Here is a 15,645-nt window from a genome sequence, read left to right as displayed (position 1 = left end):
TTCTTCTCTCCTTTATCCTCCCGGCGCTCTCTCACTGGGACCCAGGAAGCTCTGTTGTTCCACTTGGCTGGGAGCCCACTGGGCACATGAGGCATATTTTCACTTTCCCCAGCAGAAGGGACCCTTCCATGCACAAAACATTCCTCTTCGGTGGGCCTGTAGCCCCTGTCTGAACTGGTTTTACAGTCCGCTGTGAGTGGCCAGCTAGTTACAGTTTCCAGTGAGCTACAACCTGCCCTCCTGGACGGGCCATTGGTTTTTAAAATACAGTTTGTCCTTGGGACGCTGCAGAAATGGGTTTTTCTTAATGACCCTCTCACTGGCTCTTCCTGGAAAAGCACCAGGCATGACACAGTGGTGGGGCTGCTGGGCGGCTCAGCACGACAGCAATGTGATGTCTAAAGCCTTTCACTTCTAGTCCTTCCATTTGGAATCCAGCTCATGTAGCCGGTGATCACCAGCTGGCTCTTTGCTGGCCTATGTGAAACTAACTGGTGGACAAGGCCGATTGCCAGTGGACAGCTGTCCGCATCATAAATAAAAAGGGACACCACAAAGGGGTAGCCTTGTCTGCCGTCCCGACGGAGAAGGGACGAAGTAGATGAGGAGAAGGAACTTTCACCATGATAGGTGGTGGCCTCCAAGTCCAGGGATGTACACAGGTGAGACGGTGTGGGGAAACTGGCCCTGGGTGCTCACACTGCACCATTTGCTGGCAAAATAGAAGGCTGCATTCTCCAGGCCCGCCCATCTAACACCATTCATGGGCAGTAAATATACACCACATGTGTCCCTTAAAGAGCAACACTGATATAACTATGGCATGTGTGAAGCTAAAGAAAGCCCAGCTATTACACTGAAAACAAGAAAAGACACAGAACAGATGCTGGGGCAGGTAGACATCACCTGCAGACACATAAATTTGACTCGGGCCATTGAATTGTCCCTCCAGCATTTGTCCGTACTTCTCTTTGCGTGCACATCGGGGACGCTGCATGTGTAAACAGGTATTAAAGTGTGTAATTACCCAATCTGCATATACCAAGAGGAGGCTGGTGCATAGACCCACATGGCTGGGCCTGGTAAGTTTTGCAAAAGCATTTTTTTAATGCCTGTTCGAAACGCTGTTTGTCTGTTTTTGTTCGATGTAAATCCGAGCACATTGAGAAAGAGACTCAATCCCTGGCCAGTGCCCGTTGAGTTCCCTTCCCTTGAGTTTTGCCTTTCATAGATCTTTGCATCGTCATTCCTCTGACTCAAAGAACAGCAGGAGGCCTTCTCCAGGTGAGCTCAGGCTAATATGGCGCTGCTCCAAGGATCAGGGGCTGGGTCCCTGGCAGACTCACAGGGCGTTAAGCAAGCATTCAAGACAGATGAAAGAACTTACATTGAGGCAGTAACTTCAGACTGATGTAAATCTCCTGTAGGAGGCAAATCATTGGAATGGCTGGAACTGAAGTTCCCATTATGTCATATGAACTCTCAGTGACCTTTGGAGAATAAGAGTCTTAACTCTGAGCCAGGGTGGGAAAGTATTCTGGTAAATTAGAGAGAATGGGTTTGTTTGTTCCTGTAATGCTCTGCTGGAAAACCTGGGCTTCAGGAAGCCTGAAGTTACTAGACTGATTAAATCATCCTCATGGTCGAACCATAAAGGACAGTTTTTACCAAAAACCCACACTTTTTAATAGACTGTTTGTAATGAGTCTGGGTCCAAATGCAGCTCTAAGTCTATTACACACAAAAAAACATTTTAAAATTACATAAACATCAAAATACACACATGTGCGTATGTATATATGATGGGAGAAAAAAACCCGGGGTCCTGCACTTGGAGGTGGTGACCCCTAGGAGGGTTGCAGACAGGTGACAGGGGGTCATGAACCCCTTGCCCGTCCCATATTGCTAAATGGGAGGGCAATCCTGTCTACATCCGGATAGGAAAGGGTCCTGGTATAGAAAAGAGGGTTGTGATATAGAATAAACTGAGAACCACTAAACCTCCCGCAAACATAGGTGCTGGAAGTAGGGGTACTGGAGGTGCTGCCACACCCCCTGGCATGAAGTGGTTTCCATTATATCCATTATATCCAGGGTTTACAGTTTGATTCAGGGGCTCTCAGCACCCCCACTATACAAATTGTCCCAGCACCCCTGCCCCCAAATCATCGTCCTACAAATCAAAAACTTTCTCTCCTTGTGCCAGAGATCCTGGCTGCTAGGTGCAATTTGACAATGGCTGGTCTACTCTGGGCCAAACTAGCTTTCGCTCCTAGGTGAAAGAAGTCTTGGGGCCCCCACTGAAATAAAGAGGAGTTTTGCCATTGACTTCAATAGGGCCAGGGTTTCACTGAGTGTCAGCAAGAGATCCCCATTACCTGTTGGTTTGTTGTTGGGTTTTGAGGAACATATTTAAGGATGCTGAGCAAAGTACATTTTTTAATTTACACAGTATATTATGGTCTGCCGTCTTAATCTACATAATTAGGTGTGGATTAGTAGGTGCTATTCATATGGGGTGAAATTCACTGGGCAGAGAGCCCATTCATGTGCACTTAAACCTGTTTTTGAGAGCTTTAGGATTTAAATGGTGCACAGTATTGCACTACTGACCTTTTCATGATACGTATTTGTTCTTATAGTATGAATGATTGTGTCTGTGTTTTATTATCGTGTTTTTTTAAAACAAGTGAACAAAGTTAAAGTTTATCTCTAGCACTTCTTATGAATCCAGATCCTTCCGAGAGAAGGGAAACGGGGTTTGTGACATTGGAGCAGATCACTCGACCAGTAAATCTGGGATCCTGCCTGGCCTGGTGATACCTCAAAGGAAGAAGATTAAAAAATAATCAAGATCCCAACTCTCACTCAGGTGCATAGTGAGAGAAGGTGAGTTCCTATTTATTAGCCTATGCCACAAGGGCTTGCCAAGATAACAGCTGGAAGGACACGTGTAGTTCACATAAATCCAAGTTATTTCTTATTTGCCACAAGAAAGGAAATGGGTGTGCTCTGCCCTATGGCAATGAAGATATTGAGATGGTGAAATGCAGGGGTTGGCAACCTTTCAGAAGTGGTGTGCCAAGTCTTCATTTATTCACTCTAATTTAAGGTTTTGTGTGCCACTAATACATTTTAACATTTTAGAAGGTCTCTTTCTATAAGTCTATAATATATAACTAAACTATTGTTGTATGTAAAGTAAATAAGGTTTTTAAAATGTTTAAGAAGCTTCATTTAAAATTAAATTAAAATGCAGAGCCCCCCGGACCGGTGGCCAGGACCCGGGCAGTGTGAGTGCCGCTGAAAATCAGCTTGTGTGCCACCTTCGGCACGCGTGCCATAGGTTGCCTACCCCTGGTCAAATGGTTGACCGTTCCGTGACAGGAAATGTAACCAGGTTGTAAGGGGCGTGACCTGGGTTGCTCCAGTTGAAGACAAGTTGAGTTATGTTAGGTTATGTTGGTATGAGCAGATCCAGTGGAGACCGGAAGGTTCTATCAGTAGGATGGTTCTTGCAGTGACTCAACAGAAGATGAGCAGGGGGACACCAAAGACTCGGTACATAGACTGGATATCCAATATGCACGACAGCCTGGCATATGAGCATGAGTTTTGGAAGAAGGCTATAAAAGTCACCGATGCTGACTGGGTCAGTGGCAAGAAAGAAGAAGACCGATATTGTAACGTCTAGGAGCTGTAATCATGGACCTATTCTATGTGCTGTACAAACACAGAACAAAAAGTCCATGTGATTAACAGTCATCAAAATAACCCAGAGACAGAAGTAATAAAGCCCCAGCAAACTATTCCATTAGACTTGGACTGGCTCAAAAGGCCCTAGAACAGCCAGTTCAAAGCTCTCTTGAGCCTACAACAATAATTACTGTTGTCTGATGGTCTCCTGTCAGCGCACAGATCCAAACCCTGGTCCTTTGCACAAAGCTCTGAGTAGCACAAAAGGCCCATAGCAAGGCATGGGATTGGGAAGGGGTCTGAGCCCAGACTTATCAAAATGCCTGTCAATCCACCCATTCCAGAAGTGTTGGAGCACATACAGCATCCCAGGGCTCTTAGGGAGAGGAAACAGCTCAGACAATGATACCAAAAATACCCTTTAGCATCCTGATCAATGGCGATTTGAGTTCCTTTTAATGATGGAAAGAGGAAGCAAGACTAGCGCCGTGTCTTTATGATCTCATAGTCCTGTCTACTACTATGGGAGTTGGGAGCCAGGGTGCCTCTGTCCTTCTGAACACAGTGCCCTGTCGCAAGCAGCTCTAATCAGCAGTATGAAAACAGCGGTGGAGCCGAACTGCTAACAAAACAATGTTGGGCATGTCTCATAAACATTTCCCCCAGGTGCATGTGGTCAAAAACATCATGGATTTCCCTTCACAACCCCTTCAGCTTTTCCTGTCGCCCCCCCGACCAATGAGCTGGTCTCTGCATTCATTGAGAATGGCTGCACAAAGGCAAGATCACAGCTGCACACTCAGTTGCTGTAGCTTAGAACGGGACCATCCCGTTTTGGCCTGGATGGTCCCTTTTTTAAGCTCTGTCCCGGCTCCCCCGGCTTTTTTGGCAAAAGTGGGCATTTGTCTTGTCATGTGACTTGGCCAGTTGGCAAGAGCAAATGGGACAAATGCCCACTTTTGTCAAAAAAGTGGGGTGCAGTGTGGAGGGGGCGAGCAGAGATGCCAGCCTCTTGAAGCGGGGGACGCACGGCTCCAGTGACAGCCTCTTGTGTGGGGCAGGCAGAGTTCAGCGACCCCAGCCTCATGGGGAGGGTGGGGGGCTCAGGCCAGCCATGGGGCAGGCTTGGGCCAGCCCCTCCTGGTGTCACCCTATAGCTGTGTGCATACAGGGTAGCTGTGCATTCAAGTGGCCAGTTAAACATCTAGGTGTCCCTTTGCTGTGTCTGCATTTGCCTGATTGGTGCACCCTGGTACTGGCTCTGAATGCACAAATGTGGTCATGTACCTACACATGGAGTGTTGTCTGCAGAACCACACACACACACACACATCCTCCATTTTTGAAAATGGAGTGTTTCAAATATCACTGTCCTCTCCTGAGACAGCCTTGCCTCAAAGGGAGGCTCTGTTGCCTAGTGGATAGGGCACTGGATTGGGACTTGGGAAACCTGGGTTCTGTTACTAAGCTACTGTGTGACTTTCGATCACTTGGCAATTCCCTGTTCTGTTCATTCCCTCTGGGGCACCTGGCACTGGCCACTGTCGGAAGACAGGATACTGGGCTAGATGGACCTTTGATCTGACCCAGTAGGGCCATTCTTATACTCTTATGTTGAGGGAGTCACTTCACCTCCCTGGGCTTCAGTTACCCATCTGTAAAATGGGGACAATGTAAAGTGCTTTGAGATCTATGGATAAAAAGTGCTCTATAAGAACTAGGTATCGTTATGGTGTCGTGATGCCCAGCAGAGTATTGTTTTCTCTAGGTTTTCAGAAGATTAGAAGCATGTGTAACAACTGCTGAAGATTCAACGTGCCAACGAAAAGCATTGGCCCGGAAGGGGCCGATAGTGCTGAGACTGTACAAACCAGGCGTTCTCAGCCAGCCAGCTCTCAGGAAGGGCAGCCTGGCACGAGTTGCTCCTCGGCGGCTCCAGGCAGCTGAAGAGGCTGCAATGATTTCAGTGGAAAAGTAAAATCAGCCTGTTTCCCCCCCGGCTTGGAAGGGGGAAGAAGAGACTCAGCTGCTGTCCAGCCCAGGAATCTGTGAATGACTCAGAGCCCCCGCCTGACTGGCAGAGGGGCGGGGCTTCTGGCCCGGGATGGAGTTCAGGTGGCAGCTGAAGCCGGAGAGGAACCAGCTGCTCTGCTCCCTGAGCTGGGCCGTGGGGCACCGAGCCAGGCTCGGCAGGATGGGCTCCAACGTGCATCCTCGCAGGCTGCAGGGCGTCGGAGGGCCGCATGTAAGTGAGAGCTCGCAGGAGCAGAGCGAGCCTGGAGGCGCGGGAGGGGGGACCCAGGATAACTGAGCATCTGCTTTCAACGTGGCTGCTCTGGCTTGAATGGGCGGTGGAGCATCCTGCCTCTCTCAGCTATTGCAATGCGGGGAATCAAGGGCTGGCATGTGCACTGCTCCAGTGGAGGCGGAACATGGATAAAGGTGTTTGGGGTTTTTTTTTAATTCTTCCCCCGTTTGCGGCCACAATGGCAAGACATGAATGGAGCGGGCTTTGTCTTACTCACTTTCCTCTTCTCAGCCATGTGAGGCAGATCTGTTTCCAAACAAAGGAGCAATGGCCAGGAATATAGAGAGCGAGAGATACTAAAGTAGGGAGATCGCTTTAAAAAAAAACCCACAGGAATTTGACTTGCTTGTTAAGTTACGTGGCTGCTTTATGACCCTGCTGTCTTTGCTTTCTTAACTGAGCAAATCTGACACCGGTCACTGGAGTAAATTAATCCCCAGGCTGCAAAAAGGGGAAGCGCTCTGCCTTGTGCTGATTTGTGCCGGGTTGTTGTGGTTTGTTTGTTTGTTTGAATGAGTTTTATTATAATCTGTGGCAAGCAGGAGACTTGGGAAAGTCACCTGTTTTTGTCACAAGCCATTTCCACGCAGCAACAACAAGAAGTCGCAAGCACGAAAAATTCATAGTGTTGCTGTTGTGTCATCTGTCATTCAGGGAGATAAATCTTACAAAAATGTTGTTAGGGAGTGAAAATATTAGGGGAAGAAGGATGGCCCTGTGCTTAAAACACAGGCCTGAGAGCTGGGAGAGCTGGATGAAATACCAGCCCTGCTGAATTAAATGAGGTTCCCATTGATTTCCATAGGGCCAGGATTCTCTCCCCAGCTCCTATCAGACTTCATGTGTCACCTTGGACAAGTCACTTAGCTTTCTTGTGCCTCCGTTTCTTCATTTGTCATATGGTGACAGTGATTAGCTGCTGTGAGGTTCAAGGTAACTGGTTTGTAAAGCACATCGAAATCCTTGGAAGAAAGGCACTGTGCAAAGTAGTAGCCTCGTTATACAGCATCTATTTCCATCTGTTTTAGTCTAAAGCCAGACGCTGGGACATCTGGCAACTTCCTAAAGCTGGCAGTTTATTTCATATCAAGTGATTCCCTCCACCCCGTCCCCCCCTCTGTACTCCTTGGGTAGAAAATATTTCAGTTATGCTGCTCTGTTGGTAGCACTTGGAGTGTAGCAGACTCAGATTCCAAGCATGGTGTTAATAATAATAATAATAATAATAATAATGAAAAATAGTAATTATGCTTGTTATGGCAGTGCCTGAGGCAGAATGGGGCCCCATTGTGCCAGGCGCTGTACAATAGTAGATGATACCTGCCTGGAAAGTTTACAATCAAATTCAACCAGACAGCCTGGGTGGGGAAGGGATAGACAAATATTGTAAGCTGTATTAATTCCACAATTTTTTTGGGAGGGGGGGTTAGTTAGGAGGAGATCAGTTAAATGGGGTGAGGAAACAGAGGAGAAGCAGGTAAGAGAGGCAGGAGTGAAGTCAAACTGAGATGAAGAGGAAGGAGAGAGTTGGAGCAAACAGCCAGACAGCAGAGGGCAGAAGTCTTCAGCTGTCCAAGAGCCCAGGAGGCGTTGCTGTGCCTTCCCTGGGTTGGAGATGCTAGTACTGGCTCTGCTGCTGTAATACCCGGATACTGCTCTGTGCCATGGTGTGAACTGTACTGTCCTACTGAAACAGACACCGATGTGCCCACGCTCAGTGTACTGAGGGTGACATTCCCTCCATCCATGTAGAGCCTATGGGCTGGATCCTCAGCTGGTGTAAACTGGCATAGCTTCCCTGACATCAGTGTAGCTACACCGATTTACACCAGCTGAGGATCTGACCCTAAGTATTCAGGATCTGTGCAGGGAGGTCAGGGAAGTGACATTCACACCCACACCTGCCACTCTGTCCTCCCAGAATCTGAATGTTCAAGCCTAGCCTCTGCTCCATTGCATTAAGAGCATTTTCAGCTCCTATTATGTCTGCAATAGCATTGGGAATTTAAGCTAAGACAGCTACTTTGATTTAGGTGTTATATGTCAGCCTCTGGCTAGTGCTTGGAGCAATACTTAGGTCCTCAGGAGAGCTAGAATAAAATGTCCTTTTCATTCCCAAGCAGGACAACAAAAATACTTAGCATTTTAGGACTGGGGTAGGAAGGAGGCCCGGGAACTCCCAACCCTCCATGAGAAACAAATGCCACCACTTGAAACATGACACGTGTTCTAACATAAACAAACCATGTGTCTATGGCCCAGGCTTCCACATCAAAGCCTGTACAGCTGTGGATTTCCCCTATATTAACACTAGCCCACTGGAGGATCAGAGCTTATCGTAGGACATGTAGTAAATCAGGGGGGGGCGTGTCTGCTAAATACCTGCCACTGCAATAATTCTATTTAAGATCTAAACAAAAGCCAGTCTTCCTTTTAAAAAACAAACAAACAGAAAGGCCTGTTTAACTTGATACCAGCTTTGATGCAAAGGGCTGTGGCATGGTATCTGTCATATAGGGCTTAATCTGTGCCAGGGCTGAGCCCGGCCCCTCTGGGCCTGGCAGTTCAGAGCCCCGGCCCCTCTGGGCTTGCTGCATCAGTTACGAATGAAAAAAAAATTGTTTAAACCCTCGTACCTAATTGCTTGAACCTTGGCACCTCTTTCATTACAAATTAAGCACGGCAGTCATCGTTTATAAAACCAGCGTGATCTAGCAACGCTGTTAGGATTTGAAAGTGAAATGAAATTGGCTTCCTTCATAAATGATGTTCTGCAATAATAAACACTGGTTTATTATCATGACCTTGTTCAGATAGGAGATAAAACACATCCTACCCTAACAGTGCATTAAGGACCCAATCCAGCTTCCATGGACTTCAGTGGAGAGACTCCCACTGATTTCGGTCAGAGCTGGATTATACCCTACCGGCCAGATTGTAGCAGTGAATTCCTGGCCCTTGTTAGGAGCAATCTGAAGCCAGTCTGCCCCACAGGGAGTTCCATGTTGCACTCAGAAAGAGACACAATGTCTCCTAGAGCTTTCTGCACCATGTAGGGGGTGCCTCCCACTGTGCCCAGCCACCCATTAGAAACATGCAGCGTGTCCTACTCTTTGCAACCATTTTAGGCTGCCTAAGAAGATCCGGGGACTCAGACGCAAAAGAGACATATGGGCATAATGAAGATCTTCATGCTTTTGTGCACAGCCTTTTAAAATAGCCGGGTATCTTTCATGCAAATTAAAGAGAGGCACGCATGTGTTGTATTGTTAATCGGTGTGTTTGGAGAAAATCCTATATCCAGAGTAGGACTGGCAATATAGTTACTGACCTGGGGAAAGAAAATGAATACTCATAACTTTTACGAAATTAATATAACCAAGTAGACTCCTAATCCCGCTCTATCAACAGTGACTATATAATAACCAGCACTGGTTTTTAAATGTTCAGTGGGGGTGGGGGGAAGTTACCTTTAAAACTGATTTCTTACTGGTCAAATTTGCTACTGGCTGATCTCTCTGATGTCTGCTAAATTATTATTATTACTATTTGTATATGAGAGTGTCAAGAGGCCCCAAGTCCACTGTGCCAGCTTCTGCACAAACAGAGAAGTCCTGATCCTATTGAAGGCAATGGCCAAAGTCCCATTGACTTCAGTGGAGCCAGGATTTCACCACTGTGAGAAACAGGCCCTGCCCTGAAGAATTTATATGGTGTAAGTAGACACAGCAGACAAAGGGTGGAAGGGGAAACTGAAGCACTGAGAGGGGAAGTGACTTGCCCAAGGTCACCTGGCAAGACAGTGGCAGAGTGAGAAATAGAACACAGGTCTCCTGAGTCCCAGCCCAGTGCTCCATCCACTAGATCACATTGCCTCTCAGAACTGAGCTACAGTTCACCAGGGTCCTTGGATCTGGATTAAAAATGTGAAATATAAAATAGGGCAGCAAGACACAGTGTGATGCTGCATTTCTTATTATCAGCTTGTATGACCAGCAAGATAATTTCTCTTTCATGATTACTTGACAATTTAAACTGAAAAAAATCATGAAGAACCATCAGTAGACGATCAGTTTCGGTTCTTCCCCCCTCAGGTAAATATGTGTAGTAATATCTGTCCTCAGAGCCTACTTTATTTAACATAGAGTACTTCCCGCCAGAAGCATCACCAGCCTCTGTTGTTTTGTTGATCTTGAGAAATGTATTACTGTTGCTTCATGCTTTATGCTGCAGCTGGACCTAGATTCCTGCGTGGCTGACAGCGTGCTCAAAAGATAACACCAAAATCACTAGCACCAGAGAAGATAAGTACAATTCCACAGAAAAAAGCTCTAATGTGGATTTAAGGTCTGTGATGGCTTGTAGCGTTCCTATTGTTTTCAACATAAAATAAGATTTAATTTTTGGAAAAAAAAGATTCTTGGCCTTCTATTTGTACAAACTGAACTTCAGTGGGAGTACCCACATGCTTAAGTGGTTTGCTGGATTGGGGTCCAAATAAACAGATAAAGGGTAGGGAATGGGATGCAACAAAAAGGATATTATTTATTAGGCACAGATCAAGAGCAGCAATCACAGACATTACACGGGTGCTCTACAAGCACAGAACAAAAGCAGTGAAATTGAACTGCTTCTTATTAATTCCCATTGGAAATAACCTTTTCTTTTTAGTGTTCCTCTTATGTGAGAGAAAAACTTTGAACTCAGTGGAACTATCACATCCATAAAGCTACTCACGTGCTTAAGTTTTTGCCAGCTCAAGGTCTTAGGATACAAATAGCTCTCTATAAAGCATATGGTAGTGTTTTTAATATGCTTTTGAGTTAATTTGTTTTTAAAAAGTCCTGCAGGCTTTCCCCAAGTTCCCATAGAATCTGGGGAAGGAATTCCGTACATCCTGCTCCATCTGAAATCAGTGGCACCAATGGAGGGAAGATTAGGCCCATTGACTGCAGTCTTGACGCTTTTTAAAAAATAATCACACTTCTTTCTTCATTTTTGACGTTCTGTTTTTTTAACCCAAGTCCAAGGACCTTGGTGTCAGACTTCAGGGTGGGCAGCAGAGCACTTTAAACATATAATGTCATTCATTTTGAGAGGCAGCGTGTATGATGTAGTGTAGTGTTCAAGATGACAGCAACTGAAAGAAAAATATTTCTGTTTTTCAGTTCTCTTTCCACATTTGACAGCACTCTACCATTGGTTTCACTGATTTTCCTGCGCTGTCAGTTTCCCCTGTTGTGTGACAGACCCTTACATACAGCCACACCCTGTAACTCACTTTTTTTTTTTTAAACTGACTAGATTCCAACCTGTTCAGTATTGGCTGAAGCACTCCTGCAGGAGACAACCAGTTCAGCAAGAAGTGGAATTAATCACTTGTTTACAAGAGTAACGTCAAACCTTACTACTGAGCTCAAAAAGTAGAGCTGGGACGAATCCCCTGCTTGGATCTGATCTGTACACAAACCCAGCAATTTGCTCAGGTCCATATTCATACAAAAGTCATCTGAAAAAACAAGGGTTGATGATGGCCACTGCCATGAGGTGAAAGCCAATATTAAGTATGCTCCAGTTCCGCCCACCACCCCCTCACCTGCACAGCCTGCTTCCTGCACCCCAACTCCTACCACTCATCTTCCACCTACCCCTGTCCCTCACCTTAGCACGCATGTTCCCACCCGCTCCATTGCAGTAACCAGATTAATTTGCTTAGAGAGACGATGTAGATAGCAAGCTAGACTGGAACTTAAGAGACGGAAGTTCTATTCTCAGCTCTTTTGCCGGGTGACCTGGGACAATTCACTTCACGTCATCTCTTCCCTCCACCTTTTGTCTGTCTTGTGTATTTAGACTGTAATCTTTTGAGGGCGTGGACTCTCTCTCTCTGTGTACAGCCCCTAGCACAATGGGACCTATGAACCCAGTTAGGGTACTAGAAGCCCCAATTCAGGAAAACACACAAGTATATGCTTACATCTATCTCTGTTCAGCAAAGCACATGCTTAATTTTAATGCTTTGCTGAACAGAGATGGACGTAAGCATATGCTTAAGTGCTTTGTTGAATAAGAATGACATCCTAAACTGCCGCAATACCAATAATAATTCTCTTTGCTGATAGATACTGAGGTCTGATATTTGGAATTTGGTAAAAATGATTATCCCACCCCTACTGTATGGACAAGGTCTTGTTTTGGTTTTTTTGTTTGTTTTTTGGGGGGAGTGGGGGGGCAGGGGCAATCTTAGTGCCAGAGTCCAGTCTACATTATGGATTTTGGGCAGTGTTTTAGGATGTAATCATGTCAGCTCCTCCGAATTGAGTTGTATCGGAATAGAGCTCTTATTTGGCTTTTGTCCACTGCATACATGCTTTGAGTAAGGACAAGTAGCTCCGTTCCTTCCTGTGTGGCTGCAACTAAAGATTTATTTTGCGTATGTTTATTTTCTATGCTGCGTAAATCATAGTTTGAACAATGTAAATAAGCAGGAAGTTTCACTAAGTCATCTCCTTGTAGGAGTATACCCTGGTTTGTTAGCCAGGCTTACATTAGCTGTACCATTCAGGACTGAGCCAGGGTTGTGGATTTTGGCTCCTATGTTTACCAAGTTTATTGAAGCTAATGAAAATTGAGGCTCTAAGGATATTGGGGTGTGTCAAGCAGAGTGCAGGCAGGTGCTGTACATCCTCAGTGCTAATTCACCTCAGTAAGTGCGACACACTGGCAGTGCGGCTCTACAACACCCCGTGAGCAGATTGCCAGTTCTGTCCAGGTGGGTTTTTGATGTGCACAAATGAGGACAGGACAAGATAAGACCATCATATCCATCTTAACTTGTAACCAAATGAGCCTAGGGCTTCAGAGCTACATGCCTTGAGTGCAGGGGGACTGGACTAGATGACCCTTTGAGGTCCCATCGAGTCCTACACTTCTGTGATTACGGGCCTGATCCAAAGCGCAGTGGGAGCCTATTGGCTTCAATGGACGTTGGATCAGGTCCCTAACTCACTCTTCCACCCATGTTAACCCCCACAATGGGGGTTACGTTTTCCTTTCGTCCGAGTCAAGATGTCACTCTACAGACTCAGTAAATGCACCTGCCTTCCTTGGATTGTACTTCTGAAATGTTTGATGCTTGACTCAATTTAAAAATTATATTTGTGATTTATCAAACAATAACAACACACTATTTAAATAAAATTCCAAAAACATCTGATTTAAAAAAACCATCATGGCCGGATTCTAAAGGAACTGGTGTGATTTGTGAGTTAATGTTTGAATTCTTTAAATGGAATCCAGACTCCCCCTTCTGTCTGGGACTTTGATACACCCTGAGACTTTCACTACTGTTTATGCTCTTGTGAGTAAGGGAAGGAGCACACAAGGGCTCTAGACTAGAGAAGGGCAAAACATTTTTCAGTGGAAAATGAAGGTTCAGGTTGACTAAAATGTTTTGTGAATCCATGATACTTTTGGCATATTGTTTTGGTTTAAAAAATGATAATATCTTGGGGGAGGGGTGGGGGAGAATCAATGTTTTTGTTTCAGCATTCCTAAAACAAAACACTTGAATTTTTCAGTTGGAAGCAACTTTTCATTTTGAAATTTCTTTTGATTTTATTTTAAAAAATTAAAAATACATAAATGCTCAAAATTGAAACAAGATTCCCTACTAATATATTTTTTAATTTTCAAAATTTTTGATCAAAGGAAACGTTTTGGTTTTGGGTTGTCCTGAACCAAAAAATCTTCTTCCCATAGCACTAGTCTATACTTCCCTCCTGTTGGCACAGAATACGCCTAGTGCTTAACTTCACTTGTGCCCATGCCTTCCTTGTACTGGAATATGACCCTGTGCAAGGAGTTACAGGGTCGATTCTACACTGAGGGTAAGAAAGAATGACCCCAACATCTCCTTTCTACGTGGCGCAGTAAGGCACAAATGGACTTGCATTATCCTTCCCTTCCCTTTCCTCTGAAGCATCACATATAATCAACTACCAGAGAGGGGATACTGGATGTGACAGACCATTGCTCTGTTCGGATATGGATAGTTCCTTTGTCATAAACAATTGCTCACTGTTTACCTGGCAGTTTTAACTAGGAAAAAAAACAGAAAAATGTATTACAAGATGATCACTTCCCCCCCCCTTCCCTCCCCATTGCATGTGCTTGCTCTAATATTTTTCTTTCGTGCTTATAACAAGTAGTACTGGTTGCTTGGTACTGTTATAGTAAATTCACACATAGTACATTCATTACAGAGGTAATTCACAGTGACTGTACCCTGGGGACAAGACTTTCAAAAGTGACTAGTGATTTGGCCACCCAACTTTAGATACCTTGCAGGGGCCTGATTCTTAGTGCTGAGCAGCTGTCCTTTAAAGTTCAGGCCCCTGTTAAGGTGATTTAAGTTGGGCACAGCATAAATGAGGCAGCCAAACATTGCTAGTTGCTTTTAAAAATCTTGGCCTGAATTTTCACATCCCATTTAGTTAGTTCGCAGTTTCAGTATAAATACACTTAATGCAAATGAAGAGATAGTTATACAAGGGAACGTGAAGTAGCTCCATCTTAGATGCAGTACCTGCTGACAACTGGCTAGTCCTATGCTCTTTACTCAGGCAAAACTCCCATGCAAAGAAGCGCAGCATCAGAGCCCCATAGCGTAAATGAAATATATGTTAAAACCACTTTTGTAATATTGTATTTGGCTAGTACAATGGTCTCCATAGCCATGAATTAGTGACTATTACACTGGCAATACTGTAACTGACCCTAGTGCGGGTCAGTTGTGGTACCCCCCTAGATGTTTGGTAGCATGCTGAGTGCAGCATGCGCTCTGAGGCACTAGAGCTGTCTATTTTTTTGGGACGTATTCCTGAAGGTTTCATCACATGAGGTAATCTTTAGTTACATATTAATCTATAATTCCTGGAGATTCCACGACAATCCTAGAGGGATGGCAACCCTATGAGGCACGTGCCATTGTAGGTACTCCAACCGCTAGGCCTTTCAAGCTCTGGCCCTCAGTGGGTGCCCATACTCACTTCCCAGAAGCCCATGTTTAACAAAGGAGGCTTTTCTAGGACTGCTGGACATAAGTACTGCAACTTCCCCAGGCACTACTGCTTTGGGTTACCAACAAAAAATGATCAACCCATAACAGGCCCCAGCCCAGCCCCTAAGAGCACTCCAGTCCAGTCGGATGAAGGTGCGGGTCTGCCATCCCAGTGCTAGGGATGCTCAATCCAGGCCACCCCTTGCCCTGGAGGCAATCATGCATCAGCCTGCAGCTCCCCTGGACAGAATCCAGTCTTTTTATCCCACATCTGTAGCCTCATTCGGGCCCATTCACAGAGCTCTCTATTTGTAGGCTACTAGGTTATCCACCAGCTGCAGCTACCAGGGGCCTCCTTGCCAGCAAAGGACTGCATCCGAGGTTGGTTCTCAGACCTTCAGTCCCAGCTCCTAAACTGCCTGGCTTTGTCACTGCTGCTCCCACTCCCTCTGGTGCCAAATCCCCCTAACTTCCCTTTCCCAGACTGGAGCAATTATGGAGCCCTCTGCTAGCTGGATGTTGCCTGGGGGAGGTACCCAGTAAGGAGCCAGCAGTGTTTCATTCACAAAGAGGGTAGCTG

This window comes from Mauremys mutica, chromosome 6 (genome assembly GCF_020497125.1).
Source record: "Mauremys mutica isolate MM-2020 ecotype Southern chromosome 6, ASM2049712v1, whole genome shotgun sequence".
Lineage (NCBI taxonomy): Eukaryota > Metazoa > Chordata > Testudines > Geoemydidae > Mauremys > Mauremys mutica.
This window is presented reverse-complemented; position numbering follows the sequence as displayed.